Consider the following 17,202-nt stretch of genomic DNA (forward strand, 5'->3'; position numbering starts at 1 on the left):
ACAGAATAGATGAAGCTGCAACCTTGTGATTACATTGCCATGTGGGGTTATGTGTGGATGGCTTCTACCGAAATCACGCCAATTAACCGGCTTTCGTACAGAAAGGTCGCCTTCACACTACCAGGGAGATTCAGCCGCGTCGTTGGTCATCATCTATAGTAGTTGCTGTTATGGCAATGAGCATCAACAAAAACACCTGTCGTTATACGCTAGGACAACCTGTCGTTATACGCTAGCACAAAAAATCTATCGTTATGCGCTAGTACGGCCTGAAGTACAAGTTGCGCGGTAATAACTCCGGGCGAAGACCCTTTAATTCATGTGGTGTATGCAATATGATACCATACCCAGTTGAGGCTCAGAATAAATAAATAAAGGGTGATCACTGTTCTTCGTAATATAGAGCCACACTGCTCCACATCCCACAAAGTTTCCGCTCCTTTACCTCACCATTATTCTACTTCCCGCGAATACGTAGGTATCTGTTCCGCTCCAAGCAGAGTTTTTTTTTTTTGTTTTTATGATGTGAACGAGGCCCCTGATGCGTCGACTACACCTATACCACGAAAAGAGGGGGGTATCACGTTACCCATCCCAAGGCATCGAGGGTCTTTAATAGCTTTCTCTCGGTCGCGCTATGCACCTGGTTATTGCCTTATTTGTTTCCTCTTGATGTTGACTTTTCCGCTTGGCGCCGTTTCAAATAATATTTTCTCGGGGAATAACTTCGCCGTCGCTCTGTTGCTGCATCTCTAGCCAGAGGAGCACGTTTTCATCTGCACACACTCGACTTCAATTCAGTTTCACCTAATGGTTCATTACAAAATATGCAATGTGTGAAAATAATGCACAGAAAGATACAACAATATACATCGAAACAAATATGTTAGCATCAGGAGGATTGAAAGGATGCCTTTATTGGTAACGAGAAGTCAGCATCGTAGTGAGCTCTGCATCCTACTCCATATGGACATGATAGGGGCGAAAATATGGAAGAAAACGAAGAGACGAAGGGCATACAAACCCTAACAAAACGACATAGGCACACAAAAACTGACAGACACAGCAACGCGAACACAGCACGCCCACAGGAGTAAAGTAAAGGCAAATGATCAGAGAGTTGTTCAGGCTGAACTCACGGAGAAATGATACCAAGGTCCTTGTAGCCCATGTAACCACGGCAGTCGAATGCCATCGGCCGATGACGTCACTAAGTTTTAGTGGTGCATCTGCAGGCACTCCCAAAGTTGTCTTTGTGGTTATACGTTGGGCATCAAAACGTTGACACGCGCACAGTAGATGTTGAGTGTACTCACGAACACTGCATGCGTGACAGTGACATGAGGCCACTCGGCGCACGGTATTAGCCTCAACGAACTGAAAAGGAAAGACGCATAAAAAACGAAGGCCGAGACGAGGTTCTCCAGAGCAGCGATAATAGTTTCCTGTAGTATAAATCCACTGGTTAGCCCTGCTTTGTCACTCTGTCTTGTACGTTCACTTTGTGATAGTGTACTGAGAGATATTTCTCTTTACATTTTTGCCCCAATTGCCTTGACGCAGTGACAGCACACAATTAGGTCAGAATCGGCTTTTCACCCTAGCATTGTGCACTTTCCCTACACTTGTTTCGAAACCTCTGCGGTGGCACAGTGGCTCATACTGGTGGGCCCAAGGTCGCACTGCTACCCTGGCTTTTTAGAAACTGAAACTGAAATTACAGTCATTTGCGTACTACTCAAATTCAGCGGTTGTAATGTGCAGCGTGCTATGGAACGTGCGCTATGGAACGTGTAGCTATCATGGTGATGTTGTGGAGCCGTTTTGCCGGTACAGACGCCGGAAGTGTGCGTTTTTAGCTCAATAGGGCGCTTAATGCGGCCGGGTTATTCTGTTGCGTCCGGCCAAATGGAAAGGCAAGTTGGCACCACAAAAGGAGGGCTTTCTTAAGTGATAGGCGTAGTCGGAGAGGTCAGGACAAGCGAGCATCGAAGGTTTTCCGATATGGAGGCCGAAGCACGTGCACGGGCGCTCCTGCGCTGTCTTCTTCGGTAATCTCTTTTGACAGCTTGCCACATTTATTGGCAGATACACCAAGGGGAATAGTGGCTGTTTCAATAGCATATTTGCGCTTGGGACAATAGGAAGTCTCCTGAATTTTCTGTTGTAGAGCGGCCTGACTGTTAAGAATACCTGTTTCAGGGATTTTTTATTTGTTAACACGAACAATAAGGTTCAGGTATGTCGCTTGGGGTACAGAAGTGTCTAAAAACAAAGATGAATGAAATCGACACCGACAGGCGAACACCTCGTGTAGCAGTCTTGCACCCTGTCGACTGCTCAGCTTGTAGCCTTCAAAGGCAACAGTGAAGGGGTACGTTTCAGCGTTACATGCCCGTAACATTCATCGTAACGCATTTTTTCCCCAGAGGCAGAGCACCGTGGCTTGCCTTGATCAGTATTTTGCGCTCGTGAACAATTCTCTAAATACTACCACGTTGAGTTTTTTATCTCACTCCCGTACAACCTCTGCGTTTCAAAATTTCGGAATCGTGAACACTCGATGGCGCTTCGCGAGTATCCGACGAAGCAACAAGCAGGCTGAAAGGAAGCCTTAACATATTTGTCGCGGGCTTGCGCGGTGTGCGGTGGCTTTCGACACAGTGAAAGTTTAGGTGATAAACTGAATTAAGGTCGTCGGTAGCCTTTGGAGCCTGAACCTTGGAAACTGTACCCTAAATTCCTATTTGAGCTGCCGTAGTAAGAAAATTTCACCATCTTCCCGTAGAGAACCATGAGGATGATGCGAAGCATCATGGGGGTTCCGTGTAGGTTCCATTGTTTTGCCGTTAATTTATTTATTTGAGCACGAATGGGAACGTAGTGTGAACCCCTCTGTAGAGACAGAAAATGTAGAGAAATGCAGAGACAGCGAAAAGACCGACACCCGCGTTGCCTGATGAAACACCTCCTCATTCTCGTCTTTCCTCATTGCGTGCTCACGCTCCTACCCCGCTGCCCGCCCTCTTCATTCTCTTCTCTGGTTGAGCTGCCAGGCGCGTGGAAATTCCCGTCACAGCTTTCCTGCAGAAATTCAACATTCTCCTCAAAAGTTTTCAGTTCGCCGTCCCCGTTGGCGTTCAGCTTCACGTACCTTCGTTGTATCAATATCTTCTTCACGTAGTTTGAATGAGTGTAGGACCTAAGGCGCGTTCGTAGCACATGCTCCCGTCTCTGTTTGTAGCGCAGTAGGAAGAGTGCCACGTACCTCCCGTTGCGGCCAGAGAGTCCTGGGATCGAAGCCGGGCTACGCGCATGCGCAGTAGAGTGCGGACGGCGTACAACAACAAGGCAGGAAGGGACACAGCCCCGAGCATGAGATGCTTCGCATCTAAAAAAATCTCCCAGCTATTCCTTCTGAAAAACAGCACTACCCCTGAAAGGAGCGATTCACAAGAGTGCTTGGAATTAAGTTGTAGTGCTGTACGCCTACAATATTATTTCAATTTGTGTATGCGAGAACGTGTTCTCCTGGTGAAGTACTTTAAAATCGTCGATGGTGTACTATGTGAGAATAGCGCGATGCATCGCGCTGGTCTCACTTCTTCCGGTCTTTGTGCTGCTTGCGGTGAAATTGAAACAATTGAACACTTTTTTCTTGTTCTGCCGCGGTTTTTGTTTCATTTAGAAACGGTATCTATCCGCACCACCTCTGTCGATGCCTGTGCTCCTTTCGTTCGCGGCCACATTCCTGGGGTGTTGTCATAGAGGCATTATTGCGGCCATTCACGTGTACATATCAGACACCAGACACATTTCCTGCTAACCCGTTCAAAAAGTTTGTTAGCCTATTCTCCCAAAAATGGCATAAATCACGAAACCTTCCCTAGATCTATTATCTAATTCTGTAACCATTTCCCTAATTCCTACAGGCTGATTGTATAGGGCTATCAGGTGGGCGTTTTAGCCCAAAAAAGAGACACTGTTTTTAGGCCAATCCCCCGCGTGGGTATGTTCCACCAGAAAGGTATCAACAACAACAACAAAGCTGCCTACAATGAGGCGGTAGCCGTGGTCTCCCGACGCCGTCGTCAGGACGTCTGAACACCCAGTCAGGCTGTAGTCACAGCCCGTTCTACTAGCAGCTCGTAGACCGCACATTCAATCGCCCGCTCCGACGGTGTCTGTCCCAACTACCCAGAGTGCGCCGACCACCAGGACTGTACCAGCATCGACGGCGCCAGGCAACGTGAGACGATTCATCTATTACCAACACGTGCCTAATCTGCATTGAGAACTGATATTTACCGCTCCAACCGAACTTCGTGTCCTTAGAATAGAGGCCATTGTAGCATTCTGTTTGTAACTTTACGTTCTTCTCGTTAACTCGTCTCGTCTTGGTAAATGTTCTTCTCGGTCTTATACGCCCGTATCAAGCGCCTGCCTCGTTTCTGCAACGCGAGTCCCAAGGTGGACTAGCAGCCAATACAATCACAGAGGGTTAGGTATGTACAATCACACACTTGGTTGAGCGAGTTAATCTTTTATTGGAGCAAGGAAGGCGTGTGCCGTACTGTGGGGAGAGGGGCTAGACGGGAGGGTTACTCATCAAGGACCGTATTCAAAGAGGGCACTCTTCACAGGGTGAACTCTTGGGCGAGTTGCTAGTTCGTGTTAAAATAGCTACATCGCGAAACTAAAGAAATACACATCTTCACTACGCGCAAAAAGACACGCACTAAGGACTGAGGTAAACACAAACTGGGCGCCACTCACAACTGAAATTTATTTTCGAAAGGACATATATACACACCACCGTCGCATGTTGCACACTGCTAGTATGAATTGCATCACATGTTGTTATATAGATGTGCTATGTCTTGCGGCGATAGTCCTAGGGACGGCTCGCTGACACACATGTCGCCTCGTTTTTTGATTACGTAGGCTTCTAGTATCTCGCCGGTTGTTCGACAAGTGTGTTTGTACAAGCACGTGGTAGCGCCAAACTTTGCTGTGTATCTACACACATCACAACGGGTTGCCCACAGTGATAGTTTGTTTTTAATGGGCCCTTCATGTTCCTTAAGTCTTACAGTTACGCACTTTCGCGCTTGTCCGACATAGCTCACTCGACATGATAATTCGAAATCGTAAACTGCCCCTGACACGCCGCTGTGGCTGAGTGGTTAAGTCGTTGCGCTGCTGAGCACGAGGACGCGGGCTCGATTCCCGCCCGAGGCGGTCGTCTGATGGAGGCGAAAAGCGAAAACGCCCGTGTGTACGAGATTTAGGCGCACGTTAAAGATGCCCAGGTGGTCAAAATTATTTCGAATCCCCCCACTACGGCGCGCCTCATTGCCTGCATTGCGTCGGCGCGTTAAACCCTACAATCAATCTTTAAACCACACCTGTGGTACATCTTACATGCTGGCCCCGATGTGACGAAATTCATAGTAGCAGTGTGTTACATGCGTCGGTGGTATGTATATATGTTCCTACTTTTTCAAAATAAATTTCAGTTGTGAGTGGCGCCCGGTTTTTGTTGGCCTCAGTCCTTCGGCCGTTGCTTTTTGCGCCTAGTGAAAATGATTCTAAACCAACTCACCCAGCTATCTATTGATGAAACAAAGACACGAAGAAACCACGGGACGACCGAAGGGTATTCTTGTTCAGAGGTCTGGGAGTCTTCACTGGTGCCTCTCCCGGTTGGCGCCAGACCACTCTTCACTGCAAAAGCGACAATTGATCGTAATAAAGAATCACCTAATTCAGTACGTTTTCATTGCGTAGAGTGTTTGGACTCTTGTTGGTTACCCTTATTGGCGATATTTGCAAACGGTGGGCGCGTTATTACTAATATTTTGGATCTTATTTGGCGTCAGAATTGGCATGCCGTGCGTGCGTGTTGGAGTTTTTTGTCCATTTATAGGTAACCAGCGGAGTGTAGTCTGCATTTGCGCACAGTTTGTTGAAGAGTTCTTCCGATGAAGTGGCCTTTGTCTTGCGTTTGGCCTTTGGTGGTGGTGATGATGATGATGATGAATTGAAAGTACAGCAAACGTTTCCGAAATATAAGCCGTCAAAATCATGTTCAACACCACCTAAAGGTTCTCTTGTAGTTGCAACACTTCGATATCTCAACCAGGAATATGACGCCATTTTGAATGAGACAACCTATATTTTCTCATTGCGTCTTCACATGGATAAAGTTACCAAAAGCCTGCCTTTATACAGAAGCCAAACCCTTTGAAGTATGGCATAATCGCGCTCCCGCGCTTGTCTGCGTTTATTGCCTCAGTGCTACTAGCAATCTTTTCACTTCATGCATACATGTGCAGCTTTCCTGCTCATGGCAGTCCTTTCAACAGTTATTACTCTGCAATTTTTTAGCGAAATGAAGATTTTCTTTTGCACAGCTAATATTTGAGGTGAATACTTGCTTCGTGCGCAGTTTCAAATCACGCACGTTGCGCGACTGGGTTCCTGAGCCATGGGAACTATCCCATAGAAATGCACGGGGAGTTAGATTTGACAGCGAATTACGCAAAAAAATATTCAGAAACCCGAAATCTTCTTGTAGCGTTTTAATCTTCACGTTGACTTCTAGCTTTATGCCAAATATCATTTTCCTAAAGTGGTTTTTCTAGGTTCCCGAGAGGTTGTAATTTTGAGCGAGAAAGCTGGGTATGAATTTGGGCGTGTATTGTAGAGCCATGAAAAAATTGAAAATACCCTTAGTGGAGGTCCAGTGAGAGCGTTTTATTGGTATGTTTGAAAATCCATATTTCCCAATTTTGTTACTGCAATTATGCCACGCTTCAATTTCACTTGTATGGAGAGCGGTTCGCTATTTGTGTGTTCTGGCTCATAATTTGGTGATTGCGTTTTGTGTTTTTATTACTGTACGCACCCACGTCAGCTGGATATGCGCTAACACCGCGGAGACAAGGAAGAAGCCTCGGCGTTATACTTTGTTCTCGTCGTGTTAGCGCTGTTCGAAATACTCAACCATACCAACTAGCTAGCTGTCCTTTGTTTACTGGATATGCGAACATACCAAGGGGATTCGCTTTGTACTGTATAGAAGTGCAATCAACTTAGCTTCTAGCGAGCCCATCGTTGAATTTGTTCACGCTGAAGAGATCGCCATTCTGAGGCAGGAACGCTGCCATGGTCGTTGGTGTCTCCCGACGTAAAAGAGATGAACAAAAACCATCGTGTCTTGTAGCAGCGCGCGGCAACAATGCTTTCTTATTTCCTATCCGACTTCATCGGTCTGAGAAAGACCGTTGTAATCAGGCAGCTGCCAATATTCGCGGTCTCGTTGACTCTTAGGAGGGGAGCTGACGTTATTGCTTGCCAAACGCGCGACAGGCTGTATTGGTCTTTTTGTTTGCCAGAGGTATTCGTGAGAAGGCGGACAATCGGTTTCTTCGTTTCTGACGACACCGGCACCCCGCGCGAGCTGGGTATCGGCCCTGATGGTCCCCCATAATAAGAGCTGGACGACAAAAGGATACACTATATACTTGATGCTACAAGGAGATGAGTGTGAAAACGAACATATTGCTTTCCTGCCACTAATAAGCAAGAGTAGTCCAGATAGAAAAATCGTCGTGCCTAACACATCCTTTCAGTGCCCCTTTCTCTGTGGAAATGTAACTGCGTTAAGCTCAGCCCCCCTTTTTTTAATCTCTGCCAGAGTAATCGAAATTATACCTGATTGGTATTCCTTGAGCGGAATAAGGGCTCCTGCCAGAAACTCCTAAAATCTACCAGTATTAACGTTTTAACGATCGAAAGCTGCCCGATTCCACACAGCAAGTGCAAGTGCTAAGGGTAAAATTACTTTATAACAAGTTCCCGCCGCCAAACTCGTAATAATATTGCCCAAGCCGGAGATATTGCCACAGTGGGTATATGGACAGCGGAGCGACTGAAGAACAGAGAACAATAATTTATTGTGGGGTTTAACACGCCGACGCTACACAGGCGACTAGGCGCGCCGTAGTGCGGGGCTCCGGATTAACTTTGACCACCAGGGGATCCTTACGTGCGGCGAAATCTCGAATACACGGGTGTTTTCGCTTTTCGCTTCCATCAGAAAAGCGGCCGCCGCGGCCGGGAATCGAACCCGCGTCCTCGTGCTCAGCAGCAGAACCCGGCCTTAGCCACTAAGCCACCGCGGCGGGTAACAGAGAACCAAGAAACACGGGGCGCGTGCGGGTAGAGGTGAAGTGAGGGCGAGATGGTAGCGGTGGCGCCTCCTTCACGAAGATCCCTGCTTCATTCGGAAAACGCCCGCTTCTTCCCGCATCTCGCCCGGCGTCTCAACGTCAAATGGAGCGTGCAGCGATTGCAGGACGAAGAACGCGACACAAAATGATGAATTAAATTTCAGAGTACCGAATTGCCACAACTCGCCGTGAACAAAAATTAGCATTGGCTTAGCTCGGCTATGCCAGGATATACGTAGCGTGAGCTAAGGCTCAGCCATCTAATACACTCAATCCAACCCAATCCAGTCCAGTCCAGTCCAGTCCGTTCTATTTAAGTCACTGCTCCTCGCGCATGCGCAGCGCGGCTCTCCAGGAGCCACGCGAAACGGTCCACGCGATACTGCTCAACTTCGGCCAGTGTTGTTTACGATACAAAAGAAATGACTCGCACCCAGTGACGCTGCTCCAGCGAGCGAACGTGACCCCTGAGACGTTAAGAATGCAAAACATGGCTGGCAGTGTGTACGAAAGGCGCGCACAATGTACCGGGTTTCGGGCTTCTAAATTCAAAGCAGGCCGCAATGAATCGTCCAATAGTACTTTGTTTCGCAAGCTTGGCCGAATTCATACCTCGGCCCGCCCCGTGCGAGGAGGCTCACCGTTTCTCCGCACCCATAAAGAAGAAAGAAATGGAAGAAACATAGAATATGAAAGGGACAAATGGAAAGCTTGTCGAATTTCCGCCGGCACAGTTAAAAGTTTGTGCAAGCGAAACGCCAGTGACGGCAAAACCGGAGTAATTTTTAGGACATGACTTTCAGCCGTTTTTGACTGGCCACTAGGAGGCGGCTTACTCGGATGAAGAGCCCGCCAAAACGCGGCCATTATTTAACTGCAAAAAGTGCGTTTTAAAATGAAACAACATTATCCTGAGAGCCTTCATTCACGGTCAAGAGATAATTGTTCCTCACCGACTCTCAGAGCTCGCAAGCCTGACGTCGTCGGCTTGCAGGTTGTACCAAATGCGGCTTCACACCCGAGCATTCAAATCTGCAACAGCATCCTTATCCTAACTTACCTTTGTAAGATACCCTTTTAACCACTACGGTTGATTGGGTATGGGTTTAGGTTTTCTTGGGATTGGTTTGGGGATTCGTGTTGTGGTTTGGTTTTACTGGCTGAGGATAAGTTTCGCCTGCACCCCTGTTCATTTCAGGGGGAGGTAGGGTTAGTTTTGTTTATTTTCTACGTCCTTCAGTGATGAGATAAACGGCAGTAAATACTTCCATTCCCGCGGCCCTCTTGTTACTTAGATTCATGACGGTGCCTACTCCAGCGCCCTCCTGAAATTGACATCCAAACTTCATGGGCCCCTGATGAAGCTCTTGGGATCCATATTCACGAGTCTTATGACATTGCTGTTCCGACCAGTCCGGCAGGCAGCAGGATGGAGAGTTCGGCGAGCTGGTAATGCGGTATGATTGCTTAGAAACAGCGCGTTAAAACAGGACCACGAAGAAAAGAACTAGACAGGGCGAGCACTGACTATCAATCGAGATTTATTCAAAATGAAGAACCATTCATGCATAAAAAATGGTATCTGCACATACGCTATGATGAGAATCACACGCAAACACTGAAAGAGATAACAGGAAGGATTTACCCTTGCTCCGGCATTTGGCAACAATCAAGAAAAGCCACTTCTTTCTCGCGTAGGCATACGGAGGCCTGACTAACGCACTTTTCACCAAGCCTGGTTATGCTAAAAGCCTCTATAATCTCTCGATTCAGCTAATTGGGTCGATGTCAAAAGTACAATTGTGCATCTAAATGGAGCTGACATGCGTGCGAGGAACACGAACGATAATGATCCCACAGGTGTACCCTTCAAGGAATTAAAGTGCTCTCTTAAATGCACATTTAAACAATGGCCCGTCTGGCCAACGTAAGCCTGACCACATGACAAAGGAATTTTGTAAACACCAACGCAGCATGGAACATAGTTATTCATGTGATTAACCCAGCACTTGTCATATCTACCTGCTTCCTTGCCTTGCTTCCATCTGTCTACTAAGGCACAGATCCCACCTAGTTTGTTGGGTGCCGATATGGCTACCTGCACCCCATATCTGGAAGCAACTTTTTTTAGCCAATGAGTGGTCCGGTGAATATATGGGACCGCGGCGCTCGTCCTGTCAGCGCTCCTCATGTCTAGTTCTTTTCTTCGGAATTCTGTTTTAACACGCTGTTTCGAAGTAACCAAGCCTGGAAGGGGTTGAAGGAATCTGCACAGAAGAAAATAATTGTTACGTTGCACATAAACCGTTCAATGCATACTTTAGCGGCAACTGCGTGTTAGGTTGAGGCTGTCTGTACATGCTGGCTGACACTGGTCACGGTGTCGGCCAGGAGCCTAAGCGAAAGGCTGTGACTGAGGTACCTACAACAAACGCACCTTATGCCTTCCAATAACGACGTTGCCCCTGCCTATGGCTACTGTGCACTTGTGATACCTCAAAGAATGGGTAAAATGTAGTGGTGGACACCTCAATCAATTTTACGCAAAGTACTAGATCGCCAGGTTGCAAGCCTCAGTACCCAAATCAAGATTAAAGGGGTAGGTAGCAAACACCACCAAGCGGGGTGAAAACAATAGGGAAACCATTGGGAATCACGAGTCTGAGTGTAAACTCAGCACTCTGTCGGCCATAATCTCTGCGGCTCAATAGGGGATTGAAATTTTCGTAGTGCTTCACGTTTTGTGCAGCTGAGAACCATGGTGTCACCAAGGACACCTTGTGTTCAAGTCACACTTGATACCCACAAGAGTGCCAACTCAGCAGTACGCGTCTAAGTGTCGCAAGATTCGCTGCACTCTGCAGATTGTGCGGCGAGCAGCGCGAGCTGTGCGGCGTGCTGCTCGACGCTACTACACTCCACTGGCGAAATTTCGACTCCCCTTTCATACACGATCCGGTGGGATGTGAAGAGGTTTCAAGCATCATCGCTTACCCGGCCTGCACCTCGAACAAAGAAACATCCACCAAACTTGAAGAAGGGCAGATTGCATCGTGGTATGACTTCGACCAGCAACAGCTGCGTTTATTCATCTGTGGTTTTTCCACTCCCTAAACCGTTCCTCCCTATCGTAGTGGACACCAGCACCCACTCGTCCTCAGCAATGCGCAAAAAAGCAGCGCTGCGAATAAGGGAGCCAAGCCGCAAGCAGGCGTTTACTTCTCATGTGAAGCGGCGTTGATTAATGCAACATCGCAACGAAGAGCAGACTCCAAAGAAACAGTCCAGACGCTCTAGTCGTGGGCGACGTATCAGATAACGATCACTCTGGCTTTGCACCAGCTTGATCGTGACGAGCCCGCCATTGACACCTATCTGAACACCATCCAGAACAAAAGCCAAACGTTTATAGGTCTCTGACAGCTAGTGGTAGGCAACCACGAGATGGTTGCGCAGACAGCACTAGGACAGACTAAGCCTCCTGGTGAGAAGCCGCACGAAATTCACACGATTGCGGTGAACCCAAACAAAAGTAACCACAACACCACGTAATGTGAGTCGCGATGCATAGAAAGTGGCGCAAAGAACCGCGCTACCATTTCTCGTGCATTCGGAACCACCACACGATAGCCGTTTTCGCCCAATACTGTTTTTCCCCAGGACGAGCTCGCTTGTTTATCACAAAGAAAAACCAAAGCGCAATATGTACAAAAGGGGGTAGTTTAGAGGTCCCCGTTGGATCTGAGGGGGTTCAGCCTTGCAGCCGAGCACCGTTAAGTGGCCGAGCTGAGCACTGCGTTGAAGAAACCCAGCAAATGCACCACAAAATTGTTGAGCGACGTTTCGGCTGCTGTGGTCTACTACAACTGACGGCAGAATATAGGAAGAGGAAAACAACTACAGGCAATGAAAAGTCATTATTTTCTACGCTGAAAGTTGACGAACAATTTTTCAAGGATTTGGTAAGAACATGGAATATTGCCGTGAGCACTTTCTTCTCATTACTTAATTGATGCTTTGAGTTTCAGCATCTGGCCGTGCCAGGCTGTCTCATCTGTGTTCAAAGCAAAGCGCGTGTTTCCTTTACTTTCTTTTGTATGGCGCAAACGTTATATTATTTGATACGGACAGTGTTCCGCCCTGTCGTTACTACACTGGAATGTTCTGCGTATATTTCCAGTTTTATCGATATAACTCGATGGTTTTGGCAATAACAACGTGGAGCGATAAATTCTGGCAGGGAAAACATCGCAGCGTTGGATTCGTTTCTAATCGAATGCCGATTCGAACACAGCGGCATTTCTTGATGCTCCTCTGTGCACGTCACTTCGCAGACTGCTAATTTCGTCGTACGTTCTTTGTGGTGCATACGTTCACTCTAATAAACCTTCTTTACTGGAAAAACCATGCATCGTTCTTAGCTGCGTGCGAATGCGATAACTATTCATAAACACAAAAACAATACGCGCTAGTTTCTGTAATTAAATCTTCGCAATCGTGAGGACCAGGCTGAGAATTGACTTTATTCGAGACACGCAGTGACTTGTTATCAAGAGGTAAGAGGAGCGGAGTTATTCTTCCTGCCTGAAAGTTGGAGACTGCGTATTGCAATGCTCTGCTCGCCACTCATCTGAAACAGGATTGTGCTTCAGTGCTTGGTTCCTTTTCAATATTGACTGGTAGAGAATACCCCGTGACTCCTTTTTTATGTAGGGGCTATGATCACTCATCAACCTAACGTTTGTGGCGATTGTGGCCTACTTCCTTTTGCAGGCAGCGTGGTGATGTGGACGACAATAGCAATTCGTCGTGGCAATGTAGGTAAAAATAAGTTTCTTTGGAGGTGGGCAAGTGAAGCTTTTCAGTAGCTTAGAATGAGCAATCTGAGCTTACTTATAGTCACTTCACCTCATAAAACTATTAAAAGAAACGTGAGAGCACACGTTTAGCGATCATTTTCCAGTTTTATTTTTTACCCAATCATAACTTCCTAGGGATGATCTCACCCCTCAACTGGGCGTCTTCTTCAATGTCGACAACCACACAATCAAACATTTCCGAGAAATAGTTCAGTTGTTAGACTGGGAAATCATTTATCGAGTAATGGGAATATCGCGTGGATAGTTTTCCTGCAGTCTATAAGATTAGGCTACGCTGATGCCTTTCCTCTCCAACTTGTAAGTTAAACTGAAAATTTCCGGAAACCCTGGGTGAATTCACATCTGTATAAAGACATAAAATCGGAAAATTCAATGTCCACGATTTTACAACAATAAATAATTGTCCTTGCAATGAATATTTAGGAGGCCTACGACAATGTTAGCCGAGCAGCCATTGTTCAGATCCTAGACTGGATTAAACTCCCCAGCTGCGTCTGAACGTTTGTGAACGCCTTTCTTCGAGACCGCACCTTCACCCTTCGCTTGCCCAAGAAGGCAATAGGACATTTCACATCGCACCGTGGTGTTCTACAGGGCTCTTTGTTGGCACCTGTATTTTTCAATATCGCCTTGTTTGCCCTAGCTTGGCGGTTAGCAGCGGTACCTGACGTCTATTACATGATGCATGCTCATGACATTACTGGGTAGTCCGTGCATCCTGACATCTCAGTCCAAGAAAACGCGCTACAAACAGCGTTAAACATGACCGATTCCTGGTGCGCCCAAGTACGACTTGGACTATCCGAAGAAAAAACGTCATACATGTCAGTGGCTAACAAACATGGGCGACACCGAGTTGAGAAGCGACCTGTCTGGTTGTTTATTCATCAACAACCTTTACAGGAGGTCCCAACTATTGGTGTGCTGGGCCTTGATGTTGCCTCATCTGGGTCCGCGGCTCCATGGGTGAACAGTGTGAAGGATCGTGCCGTACGGACAATACACATGATATATCGAATGCCGACGAAGGCTGGCTGGTCGCGAACCAGCGTTGCCCGCCTCCTTGTGCGTTCAGTGTTGCAATCCAGACTAGTGCACCAGGCTCAATTCCACCATCTTAAGATAAGGGACTGGGATCACCTCGAAGCCATCAACCAGGATGCCATGGGGGCAGGGGCATAGCCAAGGGGGGGGGGGGGGGGGGGGCACACCATTCCCGTGCCCCTCCCCACTGCGGTTCAAGTAGCCTGAAGAACCGGCGGAAGTCGCTTGCAGACGTGAAACATGCAGTTTTAAGCACATTCTTGTTCATATAAAGCTCAAAACAAGGGCTACATCAGCGTCTGATCCCTGTGCCCGCCCCAGATGCTGTACATGTCAACATATACAACGCGGCTGCATTTCGCGCTGGAAACACCGAGCTCCACCGGGAATCTGCCGCGAGACGATCGAGGCAGTCCCGCTGTTTCGCTCGCGGAGTAGCACGGCCGGGAAATGGCGGAACATCAGGAAAAGCCTCATACAGGCACAGATGTGGTCTGGAATTAGCATGTCATTCCTTGTCTTTACACTGGCACAAAGTGTAATAACATGAGAGAGCATGTCACTGTATTTTGTTCAGTTAACTATCAACCTTTGATGTTTATTGCTCTACCGACATCGCATTTCATTGAATATTGCAGTTCCAAAAAGCACTTCTCTGCCCATCTTGTATTTCCTCCACATCAACACAACTGTACAATTGTCGTTATTGCGGAGCTTTTTCTTTTTGGCGCTATTCCATCATTTCATTGACCTCCCTCTTGCTTAGAATCAGCATTCTGTATTTGCTCAACCTGAATATTACTGAAGCCTTGTCTTTTCGATTTAACGGATAGCAATAGAATGGAATTTAAAAAACGTGCAACAAGCTCAACATTCAACAGCAGTGCAATAATGTGTTCCGATAAGCGTAAGTTTAGATTTCACGTTACTAGCAGAGAAAAAAAGGCGACAACTTAAAGACCAAGACGCACGTTTGCTAGCTTCACCGCCATAATTTACGAATATGCCGCACGTACAGTCCAGTGCGATTTGAATGTTGTTGCGGGAAAGCTACTCTTTCCAATGAAGCAGACAGAACACCAGCTTTAGCAAATTTTCCACGCCAGTTTCCTTATCGTCGGCTTAGATAAAAGGCAATTAAGTCTGTGCTTGATAACAACAAATGTAAAGCTTGAAATCCAAAGGGTATCAAGTCAGTGGTGCGGGCCATTGTTGTAGCATGGAACAGCCAACAAGGGAGAAAAGAGTGGCAAATCTTGATTTTCCTGGTTCGGAAACGAAACCGTAGGCGGCGTACGGTTTCCTTTCGGCAAGATGAAAATCAAGATTTCGCAGTCTTGCAAATCTTAATATTGCCCAAGCGTGCCACCGGCCTACGAGGACTATGATACGCTTGGCCGCTCGTTGCTGGCGCGATAACCTTCAAATCCTTCTCGACTGTACTTCATAGCTGATAAATAAGCCGATTCGACCCTTTCCCAAAGGAAAATTTAAAACACGCGAGTCTTGATAGTAAACACACAGTGTTGGCCTCCACGTCCGCCTGAGGAATTTCGGTGACCGCGCGCCACTCACAAGCCCACTCATGATCACGCTCACGACCGCGTGCCCGCATAACCGCCTGCTCTACGGACGAACGAATCACCCATAGCCCGGCGAACGGAAATTTAGGTAATCTTCATAATCATCATCTTAGCTCCTTAAGGGGGGGCTTTACTGTTAATGTTCATTATACACAAACCGCAAGTTGAAGTCAGTTATTTTAAGCTTCGTTTGAAAAAGAACGCGCGAGGAGCCTTGCCTACATATTTCCCCTCCAATCTTTTGGTCGACCGCGGGACCCGTCCCCCCACCCCCGAAAGAAATTCCTGGCTACGCCCCTGATGCGGGCCATTACTGGACTACCCCGAATGACCCCGATACCAACTCTTGAGGAGGAGGCCCAACTCACAGGATTAATGAACTGGTGCACAAACGCCGCTCTGCCCGTGCCTGTAAAGTCTCCATGACCGGTGCAGCCGCTGCACTAGCCCGGTGAATGGGGTATGTTGCACCAAGTAGCACTGTGAAAGCTTCAAGCCTTCCTCCGTGGCAGCGAGTACAGTTAACAGAAAACAAACCAATCGGTCGCCTCCGCTCCGTCACCCAGTACCTCGCCCGGCAACGGCCCAAGCCCTCGCCTACATAGCCCACACACAGAAACTGCAATTGCATATGTAGGCGCCAGCGCCAAAAACGACATGGCGCACCGTGCACTCATCTGCCCCCAGCTACCAGAGGTGGAGCAATCTTGCTCTTAGGAGGCTAATCCGTTGCCACCAGCGTATCTTGCTCAACTAGCAGCGATACACGATGGGATGGCCGCAATACTGCCTATTGTCCAGGCAGGGCCATACTGTCGACTAATATTACGCACTGACTCTCCGCAAGCTATCCACATCCGCAACGTAACCCAAGCTACATCGTTCGCAGATGCCATTCACCTCTTAGCACGAAGCACTCTACTGCAGGCCGGCATAGAATGGGTACCACGTTCAGCTGTACCCGGCAGTGGGGAGGCAGACACGGCTAGTCGCTAGCATACCTTGATACAACCACTACCACTTTTCCCCGAAGATCCAAGTGGAAACCTGGCACACCAGAAGGAAATTATCGGGCGCACAACGCAAGCCCTTATACCCCCGAGTGGTTAATACCTCCCTGGTGACTTAACTCGCCGAGAGGAGGTTGCGCTGCGGAGAATACACGTTGGGATGGCCCTTACGCCGTCTATGACTGCCTCTTGGCCATCGCAGTACCCCGGCCCCTACGATTCTACCAGCCCATTCTGCGACTCCGCCGTACAGAATGTGAATGTGCAGCATCTTCTGCTTGCCTGCCCGGGACTGTATCGGATCCGAGTACGGTACCTTTCTGCCACCGGACTCCACCCTTGTCACCTTTCAGACCTGGAGCACTGGGTTTATGGACCATTTTATCGCCAACTTCTGGACTTTATACAGGAAGCAAACTTGTTCGTGTACCTGTGAATCGTGCACCAT

Source organism: Haemaphysalis longicornis, unplaced genomic scaffold (genome assembly GCF_048455015.1).
Source record: "Haemaphysalis longicornis isolate Haplotype H1 unplaced genomic scaffold, Haemaphysalis longicornis Haplotype H1 scaffold_12, whole genome shotgun sequence".
Lineage (NCBI taxonomy): Eukaryota > Metazoa > Arthropoda > Arachnida > Ixodida > Ixodidae > Haemaphysalis > Haemaphysalis longicornis.